The sequence below is a fragment of the Anabrus simplex genome, chromosome 1 (assembly GCF_040414725.1).
Source record: "Anabrus simplex isolate iqAnaSimp1 chromosome 1, ASM4041472v1, whole genome shotgun sequence".
In the NCBI taxonomy this organism is placed as follows: Eukaryota; Metazoa; Arthropoda; class Insecta; order Orthoptera; family Tettigoniidae; genus Anabrus; species Anabrus simplex.
Genome location: NC_090265.1, coordinates 1,688,460,453 through 1,688,487,738, shown reverse-complemented (window position 1 = coordinate 1,688,487,738; position 27,286 = coordinate 1,688,460,453). Strand labels below are relative to the sequence as shown.

The 27,286-nt window shown below is 41.7% G+C and overlaps 1 protein-coding gene across 2 annotated transcripts in view; it reads right to left on the bottom strand.

Annotated features, from left to right (window-relative positions):
• Nucleotides 1-27,286, bottom strand: part of spz3 (Spaetzle domain-containing protein 3) — a 332,542-nt gene that overhangs the window by 13,861 nt on the left and 291,395 nt on the right. The window lies entirely within an intron of this gene.

Genomic DNA, 27,286 nt, shown 5'->3' with positions numbered 1-27,286 from the left:
AAACAAATTGTTAGCTTAAAATACAATGATAGTGGAAACAGTTCACGTAAAGAACGGTTATCTGATGAGGGTATCATTAAATGTGGAATACCACAAGGGTCGGCCCTAGGCTCTCTTATCTTTATTTACTATATAAAAGACTTAACGCTGAATATTGATTTATACGAGAAGATTTCGGTGATCTAGGAGTAGACGTTAATGGCCACTTCCCACCGATCCCACGACTTGCAGCAGATTAAACTGCAGGATAAATTTCAGGTATGTGTCGACATGAAGCAGACCATTTACCTCGTTCGGGATATTAGAAACTGCTGAGCCGATGAGCTCAGTTTTGGTGGAAGAGCACTACATGCTACAAGAAGTGAGTGAGGTCTAGCCTGTACTGACCTGTAATTGTTGGATCACGTCATGTCCGGTGACGATGTCACAGAGATCCTCGACTTGATGACGTCACTTTATGACTTTACCATACGTCTGAATCTCGTGAGTTTGACATGCCCAACTCTCAGACACGCTATTCAACTCTAAAATCAAGAATTTCATATAGTTCCTGTGGTCCTAGTAAAATAATTATTTATACAAAAGAATCTGTATTCAACGTGGTGAGGAACTTAACAACTGGACAAACCTTTTGGAGTTATGGAACTGAATGTCTTCGAGAAGTTATGACTCCGTCACAATTCAGGCATTATCATGGCCAGGACCCTTTTAAGCCGGCTACTTTAGGCCAACTTTTTAGAAGGAATTCATTCCTCTTAGACTACTTTTTAAACAGAGAAATCAAACACATTTTCAGTGCTGAACATGGTCGAGTTAAAAGCATTTTCGTAAGATCAAGTTAAGTTACGGACATTTAATATTAGTCATAATATTACATGTCCGTAACTTAACTTGATCTTACGAAAATGCTATGAGGAAAGAATCTCCAGTCAAACAAAAACTGCTAGGAAACTTGTTTTATTCCGGTGCTAAGCTGTGAATTACTCACTTTTACGGATTTTTTTGACATTATGTCATACCTGGGGGTCATCTGAAAATTTGTGTAACACGACGTGACAAAATGTAACGGCAGTGTAACCATAACAACCGTGCAGGCTTAGTCTTATGGCTGGTTGCCATTTGAAATTAGCAACCGTTGAAGGGTGGCCATGACGGGGAAATAAATTTATGATCATTTGATTTTCACAACGGGAAAAGTGTTTTCTTTTCGCTAGTGATTTAACGTCGCATTAACATATTAACACGGCTTTTGGCAATGGAAGGATGGGAAAGGGTTCGGGGATGGAAGGCAAAGGCTGCCTATCCGTAACCTCTGCACTTGATGCGTCGAGTAGTTAGCCGCCTTTGCCCGCGGGAATTAACCTAGTGTTCATTTTTGGTGTAGGCTGAGTGAACCTCAGGACTATGTGCACTTCCGGAAGTGGATACCTCGTCACTTAAATTTTTCGACTTCCTGATGGAGAACCGATCCCTTGTCCTTTCGAGTGAACTGAGGATGCCTTTACCGCCTCGATTAATAATAATAATAATAATAATAATAATAATAATAATAATAATAATAATAATACAATTTGCTTTACGCCGCACCGACACAGATAGGTCTTATGGTGACGATGGGATAGGGCAGGGGTAGGAGACGGAAGGAAGCGGCCGTGGCCTTAATTAAGGTGCAGCCTGGTGTGAAAATGGGAAACCACAGACAACCATTTTCAGGGCTGCCATCAGTGGGGATCGAATCCACTATCTCCCGAATACAAGCTCACAGCTGCGCACCCCTAACCGCACGGCCAAATTGCTCGGTAAATAATAGTAATAACAACAATCTTATAACATCAGATACCATGTGCAGGCATTTTCATATTTTCTGCCCTTCAAAAATCTGCCTACCTCTGCCGGCTTGAGTACATCCTCAAATGGTTTCGTACAACGAGCTTTTCCTTTCCCTTGTGAATTTCCATGTGCCACGCCCAAATTCAAGATTTCATTTAATATTTTCAAATAAAAAAGCTAGAACATCTGCCCATCAAAATTTACCACTTTACAGACTATGTAGTATCTATGACAATGCATCTCGGAAAAATAATGCTCTTGATTTCAGTACAAACATAACATACTTTTAAAAGAATTCATGACAGCAAGAAAGGCCATGTAATTGATCCCAGTCAGAATGGAGCATCACACCGGCCAGCCTTTATATTCCCGTTAATGTCATTATAAGCAATGTATTCTTCTTTGGCCGGCCCCCGTGGTGTAGGGGTAGCGTCCCTGCCTCTTACCCGGAGGCCCCGGGTTCGATTCCCGGCCAGGTCAGGGATTTTTACCTGGACCTGAGGGCTGGTTCGAGGTCCACTCAGCCTACGTGATTAGAATTGAGGAGCTATCTGACGGTGAGATAGCGGCCCCGGTCTAGAAAGCCAAGAATAACGGCCGAGAGGATTCGTCGTGCTGACCACATGACACCTCGTAATATGCAGGCCTTCGGGCTGAGCAGCGGTCGCTTGGTAGGCCAAGGCTCTTGGTTTGGTTTGGTTTGGTATTCTTCTTTGATATTTGTTTTCGTGTTTCCAAATGGCAATGCTGTAGACTGTATACTGTGTTATTGTTATTAATTGTGATACTTTTATTTATGAAGTTAAACTTTGTTCTTGTGGCACTGTAGAATGTCTAGAAAGTAGTTCAGTTTTTCAGTAAAAAGGATTAGATTAAGATTAGTTTAGAGTAGATGTAAGTTAGGCTAGGTAATATTAAGCAATAATTATTTGTAAGTTCTCTATGTATCACAAAGAATGCTGCTGTAATTGGGATGAAAATCCTGTAGCATGCAATAAATTAAATTAAATTAAATACAGGCTTCGGAGGCCGACGCTCTACCACTGACCCACAGAACGATCTTTAAATGAATGACGGAAATGGTTACATGATAAACTCGAACTCACGGTAGTCTTTTGAGTGTAGACTATCTTGGCGTATGAGATGATCTCACAATTCCTTATCCGACTCTCCCAGAGTGAAAAGATTACTCTTCGTCGTGCTTTGCCAACTTGAAATATGAATAACAATTGGTGGCAGTGGCACAATTGGAGCTGACTTGGGATACTGTTACATCCGTGTATTGATGTCTCCAGTGTCGTGGTGTGTGACATAGAGCTCAATGTTCTGCTGACAAATACAAGCGCTTACAAATGTTCTATAGTCGAGCGATTATGATCATGGATATGTTTTGGGCTGGTCATCAATTTTCCGGCACCGTTGTAACCATGGCAACCAGTGCTCGTCTACGTATACTACAGTAGGTCAGTAGCGTCATCTTCTTCTGCGTGCTTTCTTCCTGTAACTAAGAGCTTGTGAAAATCTCGTATCAAGTGAACCCCGTTCTACTCCTAAGTCCAGAGTTAAAATTCGTGAACCGGCCGGAAAACGAACCCAGGGCCTTGGAATAAGAGACAGACAGGCTACCTCGACACCACAAGGCTGCATAATAATAATAATAATAATAATAATAATAATAATAATAATAATAATAATAATCTCCCTGGCTCAGGCAACAACCTCTCATCGCTGGGTTCCGTGGTTCGAATCCCGGTCACTCCATGTGAGATTTGTGCTGGACAAAGTGGAGGCGGGATAGGTCTTTCTCCGGGTACTCCAGTTTTCACTGTCATCTTTCATTCCAGCAGCACTGTCCAATATAATTTCATTTCATCTGTGCCGTCCTCGGGGGCCCGAGTTCGATTCCCGGTACTGCTAGAAATTTAAGATTGGCAGGAGGGCTGGTATGTGGTTGAAATGGTACATGCAGCTCACCGCATGGGAATGAGGACACGAGTTTGCTTATTACATCTGTCAGTCATTAATCATTGCCCCAGAGGAGTGCGACAGGCTTCGACAGCCGGCACAATTCCTATCCTTCCTATTCTGCCAAATGTAACAAAATTTGTGTGTATCACAGCTATATTAAGAAACCTGGGTATGGAAATTTTGATTGCAGAATTATTTCAAGTAGTAGGGATTTTTAAGTCCAAAATTTTAGAACGTAAAAATTACACAAACTTTAGTACGACATATCTCCTTCCCTTTAACTTATGTACAGAAAAATCGATACGTAGTGCTTTTAAAAGAAGTATTATCCACCTAATTACGAATTTACATTAACATGTTAATTACATTTCATGAAAAATGGAATTAAAAATTCAAAAAAAAATATTTTCGAAAAACTATTAATTGTATATGAAAGAAATGTTCGTGGTATCTCTACTTTTATGTAGGCGACTTTCCCACAAAGTTTCGTGAAAATCCACGCATTAGGTAAAAATATCTTTTTATCTCCGGAGTGTCGCCTTAAAACCTGATCTTGCCTGCAAAGGGTCTTAACTGGGTACTGTGTTATGGAACTGGATGTTATTTCACGGAGTTTGCTTTTTGAAGTGGCCAGCCAGTCCATCTTCCATTGTTGACATAACATTGACATGTGTGATCATGTCGCTATGCGGCATAGGTATTGTTGGGTCACTCAGTGGAGGTCTCGTAGCTTTTTACGCTGTCTAATCAGAAGACTCATTACCTTGGATTCCACTGTGTGAAGGTATCCACTTTATGGTTACATGTTTTCCTACGATCTTGATTTCTTGAAACAGGAACTGAATTTCCGTTAAGTACTGTGTTCCTTAAGCCACTTGGGTTGGAAAAGTACAAGAGTTAACCGAGGGAGTTCGGATAAGAAAGATGGAAACGCGGAGCATGCTACAAATTAATGGAATCCCGTGGCCACCAACCCACACTTCCAAGTTGAGAGGTTCAACCCCCTCCCTTCCCCGCCTTTTAGTGTCCACTTTGACAGTCAGGGGGAGATCACCGCGCTGACATGTAGTAGGAGTGATACTGGGTGACCTCGACGGCTGTTTGTTTTGAGTGTAACCAGGTGACCCACCCACAGTCTGTATACACTGCTCACATCAAGGACAGAGGGAACGGCCACCACTGCATGCACCGGTCAAATAAAAAATGGTGCACTGACCCGTCAAAATAAACCATTCTTGAAGGCAACGTTCATGGGCCGGTCAAACTCATCGGTTGGGAGGCTGTTCGTCTCTCTTATGGATTTTCCCAGCTAGAAGTAACGGAAAATCAACAAGGAAGCACAATGAAAATGGTGATTATTATTATTATTATTATTATTATTATTATTATTATTATTATTATTATTATTATTATTATTATTAGATGTTTAGCGTCTCATAAAACTATTATGAGAAAACTGTTAAGATTTAAAAAGCAAGTACTATACTTACATTAATTATGATTAGATGCAAAAATAAAAGAAATACAAATGAGAGGGCAATTAAAACAAGTTTTGATGGGAAGTTAAGGGCTAATACGGTCAACCGGGCGAGTCCATATTTAAACCCAGTATGATGAGTGGTGTGAAAGTTTGTAATGCGTTGGCTTCTATTACTGTAGGTCTATAATTGTATAGGAGCGTGCAGATCTGGCTGGCGCTATTCCTCTGCACTCCTCACCCTTTATAAGCTCGGTAAATCCCTTGCCCTATCACCTATCACCTCCGACGAGAGAGAGACATGCAGAGGCACCACACCAGTGATATTTATTGAACAAGGAAACAGTATAGCTTTGCCTTGTCAATTGGTGTCACTGGATACTAGTACCTTTATTACCGGGTAACACATACCCTTACGTTGATGCATGCCTGGATTCATCTTGGCAAACTGTGGACTAGTTCATCAAGATAATGCTGAACCAAACTGCCGCACTCGTCACCAGTGATTCGGTGTAGATCTCGCAGAGTGGTTGGTGGGTCGTGAACTCCTCACTTTCATCTCACCTTTCAGTGCACTTAGCTCTCTGACTTCATTAGGTTTCTGAGGCTTAGGGAACATTTCCTTTTCTCGTTCTTCGAGTCTCCTTCCTTTCTTTACCCTATACCTTCATTTTCGAAGCACCAGCCCTGTACTGTCATTACTAGACATGAGATTTATATGCTATACATCATCAATATAAGCATGCAACTATGCTGTAAAAAGTGGTGAAATACGCATATAAGTACAGTATGAGAGGCCGGCGCGCTGCCTTCTGAGCCACGGAGGCTCTTTAATTAATACACATGATAAACAAATGAGTAAGATTTTATGAAAGCCGTGTAAATAAAAACACTTAAATACACATTCTTCTTTAATTTTACACTGCACGCCCTACTTTGTAGTTCGCTACAGCAATCTTCTCCAAGTTTTATGGTTCAAATCTGTGGCGTTTGTGTATTGAAACTAGCTTCAATGCGGAGAATGATCTCTCTACATCTGCGGATGTGACAGGACAGTACTTGAATTCGGGAGCGAGTGTAGGCTAAGTGTTAAACTTTCTGGTAGATCCACATTATCTGCACCAGCAAAATATTTGTTTATAGCTATCATGATGTCGCCCAGATTTCGTTTTTTAAGGACATCACGATATTTTGTTTGCAGACGGAGTCTGAGGTGTCCTGAGATACCTTCTATTTCACGCTTCACGTCTCCATAATGTCCGGTCTAGAAAGCCAAGAATAACGGCCGAGAGGATTCGTCGTGCTGACCACATGACACCTCGTAATCTGCAGGCCTTCGGGCTGAGCAGCGGTCGCTTGGTAGGCCAAGGCCCTTCAAGGGCTGTAGTGCCATGGGGTTTGGTTTGGTTTGGTCTCCATAATGTCCAGCGAATCAAGACGCAATCCACATGTTTCTAGCTTCTTGATTTATTCTGGTATGATTTGGAAGCGTGTCTTGATAAGTGCCAGTTTTCGTTGAACATTTTCATTCCCGAAAGAGTTCACAATATTAATTACTTTACATTTTGTTGAAGACTGCTTGTGTTAAAATATGCACAATGAAAGTCGAAAACATGCACAATAAATCTGAAATTTGAAATGTATGCACTAATCTCAAACATGAAAATGTGCATATATATGCACTAATATATATGCACTATTAACTTAATAATTGGAGGTCTGCATATCGGCAAACAAAATATGTATTTGCGTACAAATCCGATGTCCATTATTACCACCCCCTGTCCGGTTCCATGGCTAAATGGTTAGCGCGATGGCCTTTGGTCACAGGGGCCCCGGGTTCAATTCCCGGCAGGGTCGGGAATTTTAACCATCATTGGTTAATTTCGCTGGCACGGGGGCTGGGTGTATGTATCGTCTTCATCATCATTTCATCCTCATCCCGACGCGGCGAGCCGAACATATCCTTGGACACTCCCGACACTAAACGCCATACGCCATTTCATACCACCAGCTGATCTTAGTGACACCGGGAATTAAATGCAAGCCAAATGGATTGGCAGCTGGCTTAGTCAGTTACGTCGGTTTCTGTTCCAAAAACCGTTCGATCGCAGACAACTCAGTAGACTTTGACTATATGTCTCACCGTCCAAAAGTAAAGAGGCGGCGTGACCTGGCGGCGGATTTCATGACGTGCTGCATGTAACAGAGCCACACCCCCACTCGTTCACAGATTATGCTTTCGTACTTTCTGGTTCGTCTGTACAGAAGGCAAACGAACTTCTTATGATGTGGTCTTATGATGTGGGACATAATTAAGAAATTCAGTGTTCATTTTCCATGTCTTAAAACTTTTTACATGAAAAAACCTATAATATATTCTAATAATATAATAACAGAAGCTTTGACCAGTAGTCCGATATTTTGGGGGTACCTAACCAGCCCCATATATATGTGTGCGAAAAAGTTCCGTAACTCGGACTCAGTTATATTTGTTAATTTATTGTGTTTTCTGTTTCTTCCATTGCAGCTTATTTCCACCAATATCAAATTAATCATTTCATTATTAATTAAACCTTTGAGTATCTTCACAACTCTACCTTTGATAGAAACAAACAATACTGTATAAAGACTGCCAATTTCAGTCAGGTCGCCGGCGGGTCACGGAGTGGGCGCCAACCCTGTGGACGGTGAGATCCGCCGCACGAACCCAGCACTGAATGCACCTTAACGCCACAAGGTCGTAATTATGATGTATCCATTAGAGTTCAGGTATCCCTAAATTTTTACTTCGTTCTTAATTAATAAACTCTGAAAGCAATACGCCGTCGTCAATATGTTTTAAGGCAATATCCACCCACACAGTAGTTACTGAAACATCTCGGTATGTTCGCGGAGCGGCCCCACTTCTGTCAGAAATGGGCGATTGCTACATAGTACGGAAGTTCGTTCGAGATACGAGGTGCGTGATAGTTCACATGAAACGATCACAAGGACAAGCACAGGAGGTTCTGGCTGTAATAAGCGGTCTAGGAGGAGGCCAGTCGACTAATGTTATCAGCGGAGTTAGGGTTTGTGTGTCTAGAGCTATAGGGTCAGCAGGAGGTCCGCAGGCTACTGGTTACCGTGCTGGCCTTTGGTCACAGGAGTCTCGGGTTCGATTCCTGGAAGGGTCAGGAATTTTAACCATCATTGGTTAATTTCGCTTGTACGGGGGCTGAGTGTATGTGTCGTCGTCATCATCATTTCATCCCCATCACGACGCGCAGGTCGCCTACAGATGTCAAATCAAAAGACCTGCACCTGGCGAGCCGAACATGTCCTCGGACACTCCCTGCACTAAAAGCCATACGCCATTTCATTTCATCAAGAAAGTTAAAGTTTGTGTGTCTAGAGCCATACGGTTAGGAGGAGGTTAGGGTTTGTGTGTCTAAGGCTATAGGGTCAAGAGGAGGTCAGCAGGCTACTGTTTTCAGGAGAGTTAGGGTTCGTGGTTCTAGAGCTACAGGGTCAAGAGGAGGTCAGCAGGCTACTGTTATCATGAGAGGGTTTTCGTGTATAGAGCTATAGGGTCAGGAGGAGGTCAGCAGACTACTGTTATCATGAAAGTTATGGTATGTGTGTCTAAAGCTATAGGATCAAGAGGAGGTCAGCAGAGTACTGTTATCATGAGAGTTAGGGTTTTTGTGTCTAAAGCTATAGGGTCAGGATGAGGGGAGCAGAGTTCTGTTATCAGGAGAGTTAAGGATTGTGTGTCTAAAGCTATAGGGTCAAGAGGAGGTCAGTAGGCTACTGTTGTCGTGAGGGTTAGGGTTTTTGTGTCTAAAGCTACAGGGTCAGGAGGAGGGCAGCAGAGTTCTGTTATCAGGAGAGTTAGGGATTGTGTGTCTAGAGCTATAGGGTCAGGAGGAGGTCAGCAGGTTTCTGTTATCAGGAGAGTTAGGGTTTGTGTGTCTAAAGTTACAGGGTCAAGAGGAGGTCAGCAGGCTACTATTTTCTTGAGGGTTAGGGTTTTTGTGTCTAAAGCGATAGGGTCAGGAGGAGGGGAGAAGAGTTCTGTTATCAGGAGAGTTAGGGTTTGTGTGTCTAGAGCGATAAGGTCAGGAGGAGGTCAGCAGTCTACCGTTATCCGCATGAAATACTGATAGTGAATTAGTAATCTTCCTGGTATCAACTGAACTGTGAGTGGTGGTGGTGGTGATTGTTTTTTCGACAGGAAGTACAACTGGGCACCAATCGTCTCTTAACACTTACCAGAAATTAAACTGGACGAGGTTCGATGCTTAGAAGTATGAGAATCGGAAAAATGAGGAGAAGGGCCAGTAAGTGCGGGAAAATAACAGAGTCCCTAAGTATCCCTAGAAAAAGATTTGACCAAAGAAGGTACTAAGTGGAAGCAATGCCAGACTGAAGAAGGGAATCCAAACGTATGGCCGCCAGCCCACGTACCGAGGCTGAGAGGGCCTGGGGTCCTCTCTCACGACAGGCAGTTAATATCGCCTCTTATCCACCGGGCGGTGAGGATAATTGCCTAGTTGTACTTCCTCTTAAGGAGACAGTCTAGAGATACACTTATTTTTTACGTCATACATGAATTTTCACGAAAAGCTATGGGAACGTCACCCAAATAAAAGTAAAGACATCTTCGAAGTTTATATATTAATAATTTTTAGAAAATTTTATTTTTTCTTATTGATTGAAATGTTAATGAAAGTTTGGAGTTAGACAGATAACACTTCTTCAAAAACACTTTGTATTAATTTTTTCGTACATAAGTTATATTCTGAGATATATTATATTTAAATTTACATAATTTTTGTGTACTAAAATTTGGGATTTAGAAATCCCTGTTGACTGAAAACCTCCTACAATCAAAAAAATTCATACACAGGTTTCATAATAAAACTGTGATGCATATAGGCCCTACCATACAAAGGTTGTTTTTAATATTCGGCAGAATATTGTACTGTAGGAGAGAAATGAGTTTAAATATGTAAAATTGGAATTTTGGGGAAAAGTAAGTTAAGCAGACGGCACGCCCATTTCTGGTGTGTGCAGACCGGCAAGCAAAGCATTATGAAAGTAATAAGCAGTTTGAATTGAACGGAATAACTTTGTGACAAGGAAAAGAAACTTAGTAAGGCAATTTTTTCCCCGCCAAAATGACCAAAGTATCGATTTGTTATTGCAATCTATTTGTCGTACGCAATATCAAGACCGACTCCAATCCTCAGACCGTAATATTAAAAAAAAACATGACGGATGAAGTAGCCAGATTGCTGGTATTGGCTAACACGAAAATATCACGTACATATTATATAAACGGCGGTAATTTAATATGAAAAATGTAACATCGGAGAAAAAATCACTTTTACACGTATGAAAACGCTTCGCCAACAAGTACGCACCACATATAATCAACTAGAATGACATATTCTACTGGAAAAGAGATCAACAAGCTGATTATTTAGACATTTCAATTCGTCAAATAACGTTTTCCGTTAGATTTCACTTCGCTGGATAGGTGAAAATACATGATAAAGCTGTTAAAATGACATTCCTAACATCATTTTGAATGTTTCAAAATAAATTAAGGTGAGAAATTCCTTGATTTATTCGCTCTCATGAGAACTGTGAAACATAACTTGTTGTCTTAGTTTTGAAGTGGTGGGCAATTTTTTAAATTCACCACCCAATGAATGGGAAGTACACCCGAAATAATAATGTTATTGGCTTTTTTTACGGGTTTCGGAAGCGTCGAAATGCCGAAATGTAGTCCTGAAGTAGTTCCTTTACATGCCAGTATCTACCGACACGAGGCTGACGGATTTGAGCACCTTCAAATACCACCGGACTGAGCCAGGATCGAATCTGCCAAGTTGGGATCAGAAGGCCAGCGCCTTAACCGTCTGAGTCACTCAGCTCAAGTACACCCGAAATGATTATGTTAACCCAATGAACGGCCCTAGTAATGTTAATATAATGTTGACATATGGCATAACAGCATTTCACACAATGATTGTAACCTTAGTAATGAAACGTTCAGACACTAAAGATATAATAGGTTTTTATCCAGTGGCGGCTCGTGACAAAATTTTTAGGGTGTTCACAACAACATTTTTGTTCATGTCTCAAATCAGCAAAAAAGTAACATAGGTACAAAAATCATTTCCCTAAGAGTTCCTTGTACGGTTCCTTCTTCACAAATAATTTGGTAGAACCCCTGTAACCGCGGATAAATTTTATACGAGACTAATTTGTTAGTGTAGAACTAAAGTAAAATGCACAATAACTTTATTACACTGCGAATATTGAAGGATGCGAGCACTATTCTTTGTTTTTAAATAGCACGAACTTCACCTGGGTGTTAGTGTAGAACCAAACAAAACCCCATGGCCTACCAAGCGAGTGCTGCTCAGCCCGGTGGTCTGCAGATTACGAGGTGTCGTGCGGTTAGCACGACAATCCCCTCGGCCGTTATTCTTGGCTTTTTGACCGCCATCTCACCGTCAGATAGCTCCTCAATTGTAGTGGACCTCTAACCAGCCCTCAGATCCAGGTTAAAATCCCTGACCTGGCCGGGAATCGAACCCGAGGCCTCCCGTTAAGAGGCAGGCACGCTACCCCTACACCACGGGGCCCGCAGAGTTCTACTGTGTCATATGTTAATTATTCTCGTCTTGGAAATTATAGACAATACTACCGTAGGGAATTCAATACTCGCGTTTTTGTGTGCATGAGAATTTTCATGTTTATTTATTTTTGCACTCAAATGAGCAAGGTCTGTGCACCCAGCTGAATTCCATTCACTTCTTTCTTTGTTGAACAATAAACAGGGCAAACAAAAAGCGCGTTCCTAGATCTACATCCACAGAGCCACTTGCGTGTTTCGTACACTTCTCTCTTAAACTTACGCCTATACTCGCGTTTGTCAGTTTTTGTAAATTTTTCGATAATCAAATCTGGTCTGTTCGGTCCAAGCCTTTCAAATTCTAACTTATCCTGATAGGTTAATATTTCACTGGTTAAAATTACCTGAGCTGAATTCATTTCCTCTTACACAAAGAAAACCATGGTCACAAACCGTACAAACACAGAAGCAGAACAGAACACTTAAATTAATTTCACTTGAAAAGATTTTCCAGTCACAAGGTAAAGCAAACTTCTTCCCGCGATTACAAACACCTGTTCACAACGAGCTAGAAAATGCGTATTCAGAATTAGGGTACTAGCGAAATCTGCCGGTAATGTAATGCAATAGTAGTTCCTGGGAGGCAGTGGCTAACCGTAATAGGGGAGGTGGCGGACCCTTGTAGTCAACTGTAATACTGCCACTAGGTTGAGGGTGGCTCTAGACGACAAGGCACGTACCTTGCCGTGCTCTTCGCTAATGGGAATATCAGTGCAGAAAACCCTGACGTCATCTGCTTTGCGCATGCGTATAGTCTTCAGCACAATAGCGCATTATCCAGTGTGCTCGCTGCACTGTCAGTCAAAACGAACAACTGCTGGTGTAACGGAGCTTCGATATAAGTCGAATGCTTTCGATCGATTGTTGAAATCAGGTCGAAAGAAAGGAAAGTTTTAAATTATCCATGAATGCATAAAGTTGTATTAAAACTGGGTGTTCACGTGCTCCTGTGCTCCTGAGAGCCCACCGCCACTGTTTTTATCCATTAAAGAACACGAGTGCAGAAACTCTATTGACTAAACACTGATATTTAACCACATGGACGAGCTTAAGTTCGGCGCAGTCTGCTTGATAACAGATAGCCACAGCATGAATCGGAAGGTGTTGGTAGTGTAAAACCCTACGTTACAAACCCAGCTAAACCCTCTAAGTCACTATTTCTTTTGTGTAACAGTATATAGATTGCTCCATCTGTCACACTTATAAGTTTTGTTATACTCCAAGATTCAGCCAAACAATTCCGCAGGAAAAGCACAGATTATTGCAAAATACACTTGCATATAAATTACTAGACACTTTGAAGCAGATAATACAATATCAATTATATTCTATCTAAGTTAATATTTTTCAAGGAACACGAATAGTTTGGAAGTAGAGAACTGGCTTCCCTAACCTCAGACTTATTCTCAAAATGATGTATGCACGCTACGGTTTTGCCATGAACTTCAAAATAATCACGATGTATATTCCTAAATCGATTTCTCTTCTAATGTTCTATTCCGTAGGAAACTTAAGAATAGTTGTTGTATGAAAGGCATTGCCATAGTTAGACTCAAAACTGGTTCACCAGTGCACTTATGTTCTTTAAAGGGTAAAAACACGATCAAAACAAGCACATTCTCACATTAGTGCATATACTTACAGATGCTATGTATCTAATGACTCATATAAATACACTCGCACATTTATATTCTACAAACAAATCAACATTTATCGTCAACTTTCATAAAATTACACCGACTACATACGATAACAACAAACCAAAACAAACCAAGATTTCCAACAATTCCGGCTACTCGATTCGCCATCTTTGAACGATCGAGAGTAGCATTAAGGTCTGAGGATTGGAGTCGGTCTTGGTTCTAGTTTGTGTATTTTACTGCCAAACAGGGATTGACATGGATAGAAACGTAACTGTGATTTTAACGAGCAGATACAACGGGAGTTAAAATGTTTGCGTCTTTTTACGACAATAATCACACCACGGGGGGAAGGGGGGGAGGGGAGGGGAGATTGTGAATACTGAAATGTAACATCACATGCGGCTATAAATTAGGGTGATGATGCATCCTGTTTTGACCAGAGCGGTCCCGTTTTTCTGGTTGTGTCACAACCGCCCTGTCTTTATTCCATAAAATAGGCTATTGTCTCATTTTGAAAGATTGGGAAATAAACTTCAGAATTTAATTAACATTTAGATTATTTTGCAATTTAATTAACTTAAATTTTATTGCTTGTGTTTTTCATCATCATCATCATCTGTTTACCCTCCAGGTTCGGTTTTTCCCTCGGACTTAGCGAGGGATCCCACCTCTACCGCCTCAAGGGCAGTGTCCTGGAGCTTCAGACTCTTGGTCGGGGATACAACTGGGGAGTATGACCAGTACCTCGCCCAGGCGGCCTCACCTGCTATGCGGAACAGGGGCCTTGTGGAGGGATGGGAAGATGGGAAGGGATAGGCAAGGAAGAGGGAAGGAAGCGGCCGTGGCCTTAAGTTAGGTACCATCCCGGCATTCGCCTGGAAGAGAAGTGGGAAACCACGGAAAACCACGTCCAGGATGGCTGAGGTGGGAATCGAACCCACCTCTACTCAGTTGACCTCCCGAGGCTGAGTGGACCCCGTTCCAGCCCTCGTACCACTTTTCAAATTTCGTGGCAGAGCCGGGAATCGAACCCGGGCCTCCGGGGGTGGCAGCTAATCACGCTAACCACTACACCACAGAGGCGGACGCTTGTGTTTTTAATATTTTAAAATCTACGAATTGAAATTACAACACTCCAGATGCAGTCTAATTTTCTGGGAAGGAAGCGCATTATTTAAAAGTCTGAGAACAACGTGTGAGATACATAAACTGCTCGTTGCTCAATCAACGTCTGTACTGTGGTTGTTTGCGATCTGTTTGTCGTGCATAATATAGCTCTAGTCTTGTATATTTTACTGCCAAGCAGTGATTGGCGTGGCTAAAACGTGCCTGTTATTTCAACGAACAGCTAAAACAGGAGTTACAATGTTTGCGCCTTGATACACATTTCAAAGACAGATCTCGCGTTGTGTGTAATACTTGTAGGACATGCTTTTCAGTGGCTCACGGCGGAAGGAGTGATATTAACTGAAGTAGACACAAAGACGCTGAAATGATCCACTGCCCGACCTTGCGGTGACGGACGAAGAAGTATTAAACATTACTGTTATTTTGTAGTTCTAAGGATTGTAAGTTTTAATCGCTGTTATAGTATTAATATGTTCGTGGTTCAGTGTAGGAAAGGGCCAGGAAACTTAACTTCGCTACGGACAATAAAGGCTTTTTACAGCGCTGCATGAATAATGGTCTACAATTCCGCTGGTAGATAGACTCCCTCACATAAATCGAGTTGTAATAACGACCAAGGATGGGCTCAGGCTATATTCATGCCTACTTCTGTGCAGGTACATCCGAGGAACACTTCGAGGAATAGGATGCTTTCGTATAGGTCAGGTGCCCTGATACTTTTGATCAAATTAGTGTGTTAATTCTCTTGTGCACAATCACGTATTCTAGAAAAAAAAAAACTTCGCGTACGGTTTTGTATATGATTACACAGTAACAACATAGAAAGTGATCAAAGACTACAATATTGCTCTTTTTATAAGAAAATGAAAGTTAGTGGACAAATGGACATGGCATTTTTTTACTAACGTATCTTTCGATTTACAAAGAATTTGGATAGGGGAGCCCTAAAATTTTAAGAATATAATATTTTTAACTGGGTAAATGTACGAACGTTAGCGGGGAACGTTATATGGTGCAGTTTAATTTATTGCAGACGAGATAATATAATACCAAATGTAACTCGTGACATCTGTTGTGAGCACGGCGAAACATGGATACAGCTCGTCACTGAAATAGCTGGAGCTAGTACTTCCCAAATTTTTGAATTGCTCAGTATATATAGAAATAATAATAATAATAATAATAATAATAATAATAATAATAATAATAATAATAATAATAATAATAATAATAATAATAATAATAACATACATACATTATCATTATAGACTGTTATGCCTTTCAGTGCTCAGTCTGCAAGCCTCTGTGAATTTACTTAACGTCGCCATAATCCTTTATTAGGAACTAGTGCTGTGGCCTCATTTAGTTCTATACCTCTTATCTTTAAATCGTTAGAAACTGAGTCTAACCATCGTCGTCTTGGTCTACCTCTACTTACCTTCCATAACAGAGTCCATTATTCTTCTAGGTAACCTATCCTCCTCCATTCACCTCACATGACTCCACCACCGAAGCCGCTTTATGCGTACAGCTTCATCCATCGAGTTCATTGCTAAATTAAACTTTATCTCCTCATTCCAAGTACCCTCCTGCCATTGTTCCCACCTGTTTGTACCAGCAATCATTCTTGCTATTTTCATGTCTGTTCCTTCTAAGTTATGAATAAGATATCCTGAGTCCATCCAGATTTCGCTCCCGTAAAGCAAAGTTGGTCTGAAAACAGACCGATGTAAAGATAGTTTCGTCTGGGAGCTGACTTCCTTCTTACAGAATACTGTTGATCGCAACTGCGAGCTCACTGCATAAACTTTACAACACCTTGATTCAATATCACTTCCTATATTATTGTTATTCCAATAATAATAATAATAATAATAATAATAATAATAATAATAATAATAATAATAATAATAATAATGTTACTGGCTTTACGTCCCACTAACTACTTTTCGGTTTTGTCCAGCAGGAGTTCTTTTACGTGCCAGTGAATCTACCGACACGAGGCTGACGTATTTGAGCACCTTCAAATACACCGGACTGAGCCAGGATCGAATCTGCCTAGTTGGGATTAGAAGGCCAGCGCCTCAACCGTCTGAGCCCGGCTCGTACATTTTTAGTACCGAGCTCGATAGATGCAGTCGCTTAAGTGCGGCCATTATCCAGTATCCACTGTTAAACTGTACAGTATTAATCTATATTTAATATCAGACATTCAGCAGTTATAAATACATTGAAATGCTCAATTCATTAATGCGAAGGCACTTATACCGGCATTAGCGAGGACTTACGATGATAATTTAACCCTGAAAAGTACGCCTTCAATTTACGTAGTTTATTGTCATACTTTGTCACTCTGACTCTTTGGCTGAATGGTTAACGTTGAGGCTTTCAGTTCAGAGGGTGCCGGGTTTGATTCCAGGCGGAGTCGGTGATTTTAATCGCGTCTGATTAATTCTTCTGACTCGAAGACTCCTCATATTCACACAACACATCACACTACCGACCATTATAGAAACATGCAAAGGTGATTACATCCCTCCATATAGGTTTGGCGTCAGGAAGGGCATCCGGCCGTAAAACAGGACGAGATCCACCGGCGACCCCACAAAGAAAAATCAAATTCAATTACACCCCCCCCCCCCTCTTTTACCTGTTAGCGCGTTTACATGGTTTTTTTCTTATTCGACACTTTTCACATCAAGACTGAAGATGTAGGTATGAAGATGACCCTCCAATTTGGAGCCAACTCTCCTGAAGAGATTGATTGGGATTGATGCGGACAGAGCCAATCTCTCTGAAGACGGCAGTGTATGAAAATGTAGAGATTGTCCTTCATTGACTCCTTCTCTTCCGATGCTACCTGTCATTGTGGTTATCCTATTCATGTTTCTGTTCTTTCTGTATATGACTTGAAAGAATAAATGAAAAGGTATCGCAAACCTAATAATGGCGAGGTCACAACATAAGAAATGAGTAACGGAGCCAGACGGCAAAGAGCCTTTCGTTGTCAGTCATTACTGTTTGTTTGCTAGTACCTCTATTCCTCGCCGTGGTTGGAGCAAGCATGAAGGTCGTTCAGAGTCGTCTCACTAGCAGGAGCCAGAGGCTAACCTCGCGCCGAAGTAAACATAACACGTGTTAACTCTTTCAATATGACGACACATCAGAATAGTTCATTCAGACAATATTTTCTTACTAACAGGAATTTACATTTCTCCCACTGGTCTGACACCTACCATTTCCACATGTGTCTTTCGTTCCAGAGAGTATCCGCTATATTCCATATTTTCTACTCACTCTTAACACCATTTATTGTCCGGCTCCATAGCTAAATGGTTAGCGTGCTGGCCTTTGGCCACAGGGGTCCCGGGTTCGATTCCCGGCAGGGTCGGCAATTTTAAACATCATTTGTTAATTTCGCTGGCACGGGGGCTGGGTGTATGTGTTATCTTCATCATCATTTCATCCTCATCAAGATGCGCAGGTCACCTGCAGGTGTCAAATCAAACGACCTGCATCTGGCGAGCCGAACTTGTCCTCGGACACTCCCGGCACTAAAAGCCATTCGCCATTTCATTTACATAATTTATGTAAGTGGTTGATCATAATATTGACATAAATATGCTTTATGGCTAGGGGGCGGGGGTTCATCTGAAAATTTGCTGTACCATCGGCAGCCCTGAAGATGGTTTTCCGTGGTTTCCCATTTTCACACCAGGCAAATGCTGGGGCTGTACCTTAATTAAGGCCGCGAACGCTTTCTTCCCACTCCTAGCCCTTTCATGTCCCATCGTTGCCATAAGACCCATCTGTGTCGGTGTGACGTAAAAAAATTAAAACATTGTAAAAAAAAAAAAGTTGATAATTTGCGTTACGGAAGTTAGTGTGGCGGAAGTGTAACCCTAGCAATCGTGCAGTCTGTGATGTAAAATATGGATGGATAGTCAGACAATGTTACCTAGCAAACATGCAGGCTATGTCTTATGGCTGGCGCTCATCTGAAATTACCAACCGTTGATAGATGGCCATGACCAAAATACATATTTTTAATAATTTGATTTTCACAAAGGAAATTCCTCTTTTTAAACTACTAGGCGAGTAGTTAGCGAGATGGTTTTTTGAAATGGAGGCTTATCAGACTACAGTCCCCCCATGGGTGAGGGCAGTAGAATAACACCCACGGTATCCCCTGCCTGTCGCAAGAGGCGACTAAAAGGGGCACAGGGGCTCTCAACTTGGGAGCGTGGGTTGGCAGTCCTCCCGTTGACTCATCACTTCCCGTTACACAGCGCAGAGACAGCACGGGAATGTCCGCACTTCGCAGTTCAGGTCCGTGCTTAGAACGTGTATTAAGTGTTGATCTGTCACTCTAACTGTTCTCGAGTTGTGAAGTGTTACTTCGGGCTATAATTCTCATAATGCCTCCCCAACTGTACACGGCAGAGGAAAGGGTACTTATGTACGAGAATTATCTGAAAACAGAGTCTTGTAGCGAAGTCGTTAGGCGATTTGTAACACAATTTCCAGATGTACGCCCTCCACATAGAAAGACCGTGTGGAAACTCGTAAACAACTTGAGAGGAACTGGTTCTTTACGTGATAAGAAGCGAAGTGTTGAAAAACATGTATTTAACTAGGAAAAAGTAAATGAAATCGCAGATAGATAAGAACATACACCTACAAAATCCCTAAGACGACTTGGACAAGAAGCCGGGGTTTCGGAGAGTTCAGCATGGTGGGCTACGAAAATATTAAAATTGAAACCACAAAGGGTAACTATAGTAATTCTTAACTAGCAGTTTCACACTGGCTCCACCCGCAATGTACAAAGTATGGTGTTGTTCGTTACTATCCTCACGGATGTATTGGCAAAGTTTCGAGTTGATGAAATAAAGCACATCATCTGCTGTGGTAATGGAATGTAATATTATGTCAACAAAACACTTGAAAATTCATCACACAAAGGAATTGAAATTAAAAGTTCCTTGGAACAACACTACGCGCCGAACTGTTAAAAAGTCCTTCAAAGATCTTCGTCATGGAGACAAATGTACTCATAACTTTTCTCAGAATCTATCAATTTAAGTAATTATTACCTCAAAAGAAAGCGCTTGATCCACCGAGTGTTTTTAGACCAAAACCAACTGCGTACTTCAATTAGAATGAAGGATATGTTTGCTTCAATGAGAATTTTTTTTGAATAAATGAGACGTCAAACTGAATGTGCACTCATAACTTTCCTCAGAATCAACCAGTTTGAAATGAAAGAGCTTTATCCACTGAATCTGGGGCCGACGACCTGCGATGTCAGGCCCCTTAAAACAACAAGCATCATCATCAGCATCCACTGAGTCTTCTTAGATCAAAACGAACTCCATACCTCAATTAGAACCTAATATATGATTGCTTCAAAGAGACAAAAAATTGAAAAAATCAAATAATTTGAGGAAGGCGAAAGTTAAGTGATTTATAATACCTGATGACAAATCTGTGCATGAATACCTTTCAGTTAGAAAAATGAAGGACATCGACCGGATAGAATGTCCGGACTGACTGAATGACTTTAGTTTTCATAAATATTTTTAATATATAGATTGCTAATTTTCCTAATTCTTATTTTCTTAATTTTAATTGTTATCTCATGTCATCCACGGATAAAGTGAGCGAAGTGCTGTACGTATTGCTATGCCACGGAGCAGTCAACCGGAGGCAGATAAGCTGGGCGCGCCTGCCGGCCAACCGATGGGCGAAACTCACTGTACATAAGATAAATCCGGGACAGATGCCGCCCCGGTACAGATGCCGCATACACTGTAGCTAAAGGTTCCCATCGTTACAGCTAGATGGCAATATGTGTGGTTTTTCAGTTTCTAAGGAAGAACTACTGTCTGCGAGTGTGACGAAATTTTCTCGTATATTACGCCAATTATAGCGGATATCATGAGGCGAGTACATGTTTCCTCCTGACAAAGTTTTTGCGTGTGTTAATTTATTGTATATTAAGTTGGCTTCAAATGCTTAAATCAGACGTTTTTAGTACAGTAGACGTCAGAAACATAACTGTAGTTGAGAGTAAGCTAATTTTGGGCCATGATAGCCTTGAGGTATGAAAACAGGAGGGTGCGGCGTCTCTCCCTGATAGTTGGCCTTCAGGCTGAGCAGCGGTCGCTGTGCAGGCCAGAGCCATTTCAAGTGTGTTAAGTGCCGTGGGGTTTTATATAACACAGTGAAGAATCCATTGCACATGCACATTTATAGTAAATCGAAATTAAAATATGATTTTAATGTTGTAAATTATCAGATAGATTTTTTCCATTGAATGATTATATTATGTGGATATAATTGTCTTGTAGTACGTTCTAGTGTTCGGTTATATTGAAGAAATTGGCTTAAATTTGGTTTTGTCATTAATTATTTTACTCGCGGCATCTCTCCCGAGCAAAGTCGGCATCTATACCGGGATCCAGGGAGAGACGCCGCAGATGCAACAATTCCTTTGTTCACTCCTTTCTCCCATTTACTTTCAATGGCCAATATTTTGTTCATCCCTGATCAAATGTACATGTTTTCAAATTATGCTCGATGAATTTGCAACAATTTTTAAAGGAAATATACCGAGATATAACAAAAGACATAAAAAGTGCGGCAACTCTCCCGGAATTACCCTAGGTTGTTTTTTCAACAATTTTGTAGCGTCGCCATGAAACGGAATCGGGCAATGTCGTTTATAGCACAGGTATGCTAAATGCCTAGCCTCCCTCCGTATAAATGAACACGTTCTTCCTCCCCCCCCCCCCCACCTATGCACTTTCGCAGTGATAACAGGAACAGAGCAGTTGTGAACGAGCGGCCACGGAATCCATTCGCAATATTTTCGAAGCAACAGCAGAGGAGCTGGATAAAAATTGATTGTGCTAGAGGTCGCAATGTACGAGTGTCACCAAGGACTGCAAGAGGCTTGCGGTGCGGTGATTCTTGCCTACTACTGGGATGGTATCGCGAAGCATACCGTTCTCTCAAGGCGGAGTATTACTGTTCGTTTCTGAAAAAGACAATCTGCGAGCAGCGCTGACGAAAACAAATAAAATAAAAAATAACGGAAACCATTTTCAGGGTTGTTCACAGTCGGGTTCGAATCCACTCTCCTGAATGTAAACTCACAGCTCCGTGACAGAAACCTCATAGCCAACTCGCTTGATGGCATCCTTAGAATGTGATCGGTGTAAAAAGGGGAAACCACGGAAAACCCTCTTCAGGGCTGCCGACAGTGAGATTCAGAACCACATCTCCCGAGTGCATAAGGTGGATTAAATCCTGTTTTACGGCTGGTTGCCCTTCCTGACACAACCCCAGATGTGTTGAGTAGATGAAGACAAAACCCTCATCCACCTGAACCGAAGGCTTCTACGTTGACCATTCATTAAGAAGTTGGATTATTATTATTATTATTATTATTATTATTATTATTATTATTATTATTTTGGAGAGCCTCCGTGGCTCAGGCGGCAGCACATCGGTCTCTTACCGCTGGATTCCGTGGTTCAAATCCCGGTCATTCCGTATGAGAGTTGTGCTGGACAAAGCGGAGGCAACACACTCCAATATAATTTAATTTCATCTGTCGTTCATTAATCATTTTCCCAGGGCAGTGCGATCGGCTTTGGCAGCCGGCACAATTCCTATCCTGTCCGCTAGATGAGGGCTTCATTCCATTCCTGATCCGGTCGAATGACTGGAAACAGGTTGTGGATGTTCATTGTTCCGATTTCGGCCTTCTTTGGACCGCGAGAAACAACTGGTTTACTGGTTGGGCTTCTTCTTCTACTCCCAGAATATTGTTAACCTTTCATTGAGGTTCCTCCTCCTTTCTTGTGACCTATGTTGTTCCTGGAATTTATCAACCTTAGTTTGAAACACTGTCCGATTCCAAATTTCATCAGTACTGATCCCTACTTTTTCCATATCGTTTCTTGTCTCCTGAACCCATCTGAGAAGCTTATTACTAAAAGGTAACAAGTCCAAAAGTAACATTTTACAGGTGAGGAGGGGGGGGGGGGGGGGGCGACGCTCAGAGTGAAAAATTTCAACTGAAAATCAGTTTTAACACTTTTATTATATTCAAATAAAATAATTGCATTGTTATACAAAGTATTTATGATAAATCGTTTGCATTTTAAGAAGTATTCAAGAAAACAGGATGGATTTGGCACTTTTTGGGACTGAAACTCTAAATACTTCCATTGGCATGTATAAATTTTAGCAGGAAACTGACTGTATTTAAGGATACTTTCTTTTCTTTCTGTCTTAATACGTTAACCCTCCAGGGTTGGTTTTTCCCTCATACTCAGCGAGGAATCCTACCTCTACCTTCTTAACGGCATTGTCCTGGAGAGTGAGAAACTTGGTTGAGGATACAACTGAGGAGGAGGACCAGTTCCTCGCCCGGGCGGAATCACCTGCTATGCTGAACAGGGGCCTTTGGGAGGTTGGGAAGATTGGAAGGGATAGACAAGGAAGAGGAAACGAAGCGGCAGTGGCCTTACGTTAGGTATCATCCCGGCATTTACCTGGAGAAGAAGTGGAAACCAGGGAAAACCACTTCGAGGATAGCTGAGGTAGAAATCGAACCCCTCCCCACTCACTTGACCTCTTGAGGCTGAGTGGACCCCGGTTCCAGACCTCGTACCACTTTTCAAATTTCGCGGCTGAGGAGGGAATCGAACCCACGGGCCTCCGGGGGTGGCAGCTAATCACACTAACCACTAAACCACTACACCACAGAGACGGAATGTTTAAAGATACAATGATAAAAATGAATTAATTTACAGTGAAGGCACAGATTAGTTAAATAATTTTAAGTGAAACCATCGAACACAACAATGTACTGAACCCGACAGGGGCATGATTCAAGGACCTTGGGTTGATATCGATCTCAGTAATTACGCACGCAATGCTATTAAAGGGAAAGAACGCTGAAAATGATTAATATTCATATCATTAATAGAGGTCATACCGAAACTAATTAATATTCATACCATTGAGATAGATAAATTGTGTATTTTAAAATTATTTTATGAGATTTCTTTGTCTGCGACTTATTGCGCAGTATTATCCTTTGTGTAGCGGGGGCCCCGCAGATGAAACCAAGCCAACTTAGACCCGGGAGGGGTTATGAATGGGGATTCCCTGTGACATCACTCGAGAGAAGACATCCCTCCTCAAGGCTCACAGAATGAGGGGAAACTAACTTTTTCGAAACGGAATATAGGAGCCATCTTGGAATCGGACTGGCCAACTTAATTACCGACGAGGTAGAAAATTAATAAAACTCGAATTAGGGGCTCATCTCCCGATTTAAAAGGGATGAATGCTACTGGGACATTTATTTAGAGTGTTTAATGTCCTCTTCCGTGATAACTTTCAGCAGGAGAAAGAATACTGTGTTGTTTCTGCGTGGAAAAGTACTGGGGCCATCTGGTTAGTGTCATGACAGCTCCTCGAGACCGGGACTTCACCCCGTGTGGTGGGGGAAGCAGAACATATTTTAATTAATTTAAAGAGATTCACCGAAGGATAATTGAGTGGTTATGTCTCAATCGCACCAACTAGATACTGGTCACCGACCATCCGCACTATTTTACCTCGAGTACGCCGGGAATAGGCGCTACACAAATTAGTGGAAGGGGTATCGCTCCCTAGTAAAAACTACTGCAGAAAGGAAGAAGCGTCAGTCGGGATTTGTGGCTTACAGGCGGCGGAGCTACGTGTCGTCGAGCTTCCAGTGATCTTTTGTTTGAGTGAATTTCAATTTAATTTACAAGTGAAATCGCGTACTGTGCGTAAATATTGCAGAGATTGGATAGACGTGATGCTAGGGTCTAAACTTTAAAGATCAGGGACGGGCACATACTTAAGATGGCGCATCCAAAGTGGGGCGAGATAAAAGGGCGTAAGTGAACTGCGGGGGCTCGATATGTCCGTAAATAAGGGCTACCCAGATTTAGGAAATTTAGCGCCATATAGAATGACATCCAATGTCTGGCTATATAAATACGGCCCAAGGTGGGACATATTCTACGGTTTAATAGGCGTATTTTGATGTTTAATAGGCGCATAATTATCCCACCTATTGCATACCATTAATGCAAAGATAGGGGCGTGGTGTGTTATGTATTAGGCAAGGCATACTTGTGCGGCTTCCAGGAGTGGGCACGATTATTTTGGTAACCCATGTCTGCTTCTGACATTTCCACGCGAGGCCCAGTTCATTATAGTTGAATAAGTGATACCTTGATGTCAATATTAAATCGTTTTATGAATGAGAACACAGTCATGGTCCAATGATATGGGCAGAGCCATGACATTCGCGTAAGCAGGGGCGTATCCAAAATTTAAGGGGATTAGTTCGAATCCCGGGAAACAATGAAACGAATTTCCCATAAGTGAGGTTTGAAGTGAATAGTGGCTTTCTCTTAGTGCATATCTATTCACGGATATTAGCCAGTGGTGCGTGTTTCGTCACCAAACAACCTGCTATTAGGAAATATATTTTACGTTAGTATAACCGTGGATGAGAAGAGGTAACCTCACGCCTACTTTTCTTTTTCCAGTGGCAGTAGGTTGATTTCATGGGTTCAGTTTGAGATTCTGATGACTTTGTGTGTTTGAAGGACCTCAATGCTGAGGGCATGGGTTGATTTACTGGCACTATACCACATGTGTTGGTATTTAAAATCGAGCCCGATTTTAGAATTACAGGTCAACCGGCAACTGTATTAACTGAATTTGAGGGCTAATATTATAATCATTTTCGGAAATTTCCCGTTGCCTTCTTATATAAATTTCATGAACCTTAATGATGTTAGGCGGTTAGGCAGCTTCAATGATAGCCGTCTTTGAGGCTTAATTTGCAATGATGATTAAAGTAAAGATTATTTGAAGCTGGAAAAACGTAAAGTTTGGATAGAGGAATCTTTTCCTTTAAAATAAATAATAATTATATATTGTTGTGGTTTGTTGACGCCGACGTTAGCGAGGGGGGTCCTGTCACCTCAAAAGGATAGCGACATGGATAGTGAAGCCATGCGGGCTTTGATGGACGCCTTTAAGGCACTTGAAAATAAGATGGAAGAGAACAGTGCGCGGAGTAGGGCACTTGAAAATAAGATGGATGAGACTAGTGCGCAGATTAGGGAGGAAATGAAGGACGCCTTTAAATCACTCGGAGATACGATAGATCGGGGTTATGCGCAGATTAGAGACGGTGTGAAGGACGAAATTAAGACGCTTGAAAATATAATGGACCGGCAGTTTGCAGATATGAGGGAAGCAAGTAGTGGGATAAGAAGGCTCACAGAGGAACTGAGACAGGACAGATTAAAAGGGTTCGGAGTTAAATCGAAAGTGCAAATAGATCAGAATAGTCCAGAGAGTAGTGAAGTGATGAACAGTACAAATGACTCGGAGGATAAGTGTACAAATCTTGAGGATAAGGCAGAAGAAAAACGAACAGAGATAGAGGCAGTGAATGAAAGGAGAGTCGAGGGAATAGTTGAGCGGCATGATCAGGTTGAGACCAGTATCACGCGAGACAATATCCACGTAAACGATGAAATCAGGAGCGAAGAGAAAGGCTCGAAAACGATGGTGAAATTGGAGATCCACGAAGAACAAATTAACGCGCTTCGCGAAGAAATAGAGGGAATGAAGAAATTAGACATTCAGGAGGAACCACATTTCAAAATGGAGAATATGGAAGACGAGATGACAGCTGAGGACGGAGAAGAAAGGAAGAGATCATCAGGTCGATACAAGAGACGACAACGCAACAAGCAGCACCGAATTAAGTATGGATGGCTTCCCAGTCGAAGAGGGACATGTTTAAGAAGAAGACGTCGGGATACCAGAGGTTCGAAGCTACAGCATGTGAACTGGAGAGACGAGATGAGAGATGAACGAGTCCTGAAACCCAAACGCTACGTAGAGCAATTGATACGTAAACGAGGAAGCAAGGAGAAGCGGCATGTTGCCATGCTGCAATTAACAAGAAGAAGTGGAAGTCTTGAGTTCGTAGCACATGGGGACTCAAGCAGTTGGAAACCAAAAGCTACCGATGAGATTACAGAGGATCCTGGAGGATGTTCTGTGGCTTAATGAAGGCAGACCTAACTTATCGGCGGTCATCTTATGTATGTAAATATTTGTAAATATTATCATCCAGGCGCAGCAGATGAATTACATTAATTACCCGAACGTGACAAGAACTTAGAAGACGTGGACAACGCTGAAGAACTTGGGGCAACGGAAGAAGAAGACGATGAGGATGACGGAGAAGAAGATCGACGTGACGTGTCAGATGAAGAGTCGGGACCAAATGAGGAAGCCGAAGAAGTCAATTATTTGGAGAATTTGTTTTCACAGAGAGATCTTGGGGATGAAGAATGTCCAGAATGTCAGTACCTGGAGAACTACAGAGAAGCATTGCGTCAGATAGCATATTATTTGGAAAGAGAGAACCAGGAACTTCGCCAGAAAGCAAAGGTTTGGAAA